The sequence below is a fragment of the Syzygium oleosum genome, unplaced genomic scaffold (assembly GCF_021117445.2).
Source record: "Syzygium oleosum isolate NSW1041296 unplaced genomic scaffold, Sole_v2.1 Sole_v2.58, whole genome shotgun sequence".
Classification (NCBI taxonomy): Eukaryota; Viridiplantae; Streptophyta; class Magnoliopsida; order Myrtales; family Myrtaceae; genus Syzygium; species Syzygium oleosum.
In genome coordinates this window covers 32,501-35,000 of record NW_026607542.1, presented here as the reverse complement: position 1 = coordinate 35,000, position 2,500 = coordinate 32,501, and positions in this window count along the sequence as shown.

Below are 2,500 nucleotides of genomic sequence, written 5' to 3'. Positions count from 1 at the left end.
AGGCATGGTCTCATCTTACCGAAGGGACTCATGGATTCATCGATTCCCAAGGAACTCGATCATCGATTCATCCTATATGGCCGCTTGGCTTGTCGACGACCCATGCACTCGGCCATGAATGCCTGCGTGAGGGGAGCCACGCGATGCACGAGTCATCCGTCCATCCATCTTTGTTTAGAGGTGCTCAATTTGATCGGCCATGGCCTATTTCGTCGACCATTGATGCATGTTACGACTCAATCTTGTGCCCATAACATAGGTCCATGCATTGCCCAACAATTGCCCAAGGGCCGGTCATGGCCTTCGAGCACCTCTACCCCCCAAAGAGCCTTATGAGCAATTTTGCTCCCAGCAGGAGGAGACATTCACCATGTTTGAGATGGCACCACGTCTCTAAAAAAATGTAGAAATTGAATTTTGATGAGATTTTTTGCAGAGATGCTTAGAAAAATGTGAACTAAATTATGGATGCATCAAAAAAAAAAAATTTGAAGCTCGGAAATATTTTTTTTTTATTTTTGGTATTTAAAAAATTATAAAAAATTGGAAAATTAAAAAAAATAGTTGGGAGGTGGGAAAACAAATGGGGGATCTATTTGATGACCCAAACAAAATTTAGGAAGAAGAATGGATTCAATTGGATGAGAAATGATCGGTGAAGTAGCGATCGGTTCCATGTGCCTCGTGCATGGCCGATGCACTCGGCCATGAGCCTCGTGCATGACCCATGCACTCGGCCACGAGGCTCGGCCAGGACCGATGCACTCGGCCACGATCATCGGCCACGTCCCAGGCACTCGGCCAAGATGCTCGGGCACGACGCACGGCCATGAACGATGCCCGGGCACGATGCACGGGCGCGACCCTCGGCCATGAACGAACGATGCACGGGCGCGATGCTCGGCCATGAACGATCCACGGGCCCGATGCACGGGCGCGACCCTCGGCCATGAACGAACGATGCACGGGCGCGATGCTCGGCCGTGAACGATCCACGGGCACGATGCACGGGCGCGACGCTCGGCCATGAACGATGCACGGGCGCGATGCACGGGCACGGTGCACGGCCATGAACCATGCACGGCACGACGCACGGGCACGATGCACGAGCGCGACCCTCGGCCATGAACGAACGATGCACGGGCGTGATGCTCGGCCGTGAACGATCCACGGGCACGATGGGCACGATGCACGGGCACGGTGCACGGCCATGAACCATGCACGGCACGACGCACGGGCACGATGCACGGCCGTGAACGATCCACGGGCACGATGGGCACGATGCACGGGCGCGATGCACGGGCACGGTGCACGGCCATGAACCATGCACGGCACGACGCACGGGCACGATGCACGGCCGTGAACGATCCACGGGCACGATGCACGGGCGCGACCCTCGGCCATGAACGAACGATGCACGGGCGTGATGCTCGGCCGTGAACGATCCACGGGCACGATGCACGGGCGCGATGCACGGGCACGGTGCACGGCCATGAACCATGCACGGCACGACGCACGGGCACGATGCACGGGCACGACGCACGGCCACGACGCTCGGCCATGAACGATACAAGGCTGGATGCACGGGCACGACGCACGGCCGTGAACGACGCACGGGCACGACGCACGGGCACGACGCTCGGCCGTGAACGATGCACGGGCACGACGCACGGCCGTGAACGATGCACGGGCACGACGCACGGGCACGACGCTCGGCCATGAGCGATACACGGCACGATGCACGGGCACGATGCATGGCCGTGAACGATGCACGGGCACGACGCACGGGCACGACGCTCGGCCATGAACGATACACGGCACGATGCACGGGCACGATGCATGGCCTTGAACGATGCACGGGCACGCGCTCGGCCACGAACGATGCACGGCACGACGCGCGGGCACGGCGCTCGGCCATGAACGATGCACGGCACGACGCACGGGCACGGCGCTCGGCCATGAACGATGCACGGCACGACACACGGGCACGATGCACGACCATGAACCATGCACGGGCACGACGCGCGGGCACGACGCTCGGCCATGAACGATGCACGGCACGACACACGGGCACGATGCACGACCTTGAACCATGCACGGGCACGGCGGCTCGGCCATGAACGATGCACGGCACGACACACGGGCACGATGCACGACCATGAACCATGCACGGGCACGGCGCTCGGCCATGAGCGATGCACGGGCACGCGCGCGCGGCACGGCGCTCGGCCATGAGCGATGCACGGCACGACACACGGGCACGATGCACGACCATGAACCATGCACGGGCACGCGCGCGGGCACGGCGCTCGGCCATGAGCGATGCACGGCACGACACACGGGCGATGCACGACCATGAACCATGCACGGGCACGGCGCTCGGCCATGAGCGATGCACGGCACGGCGCGGGCACGCGCACGCCCATGAACCATGCACGGGCACGGCGCTCGGCCATGAGCGATGCACGGCACGCGCGCGCACGACGCGCGGCCATGAACC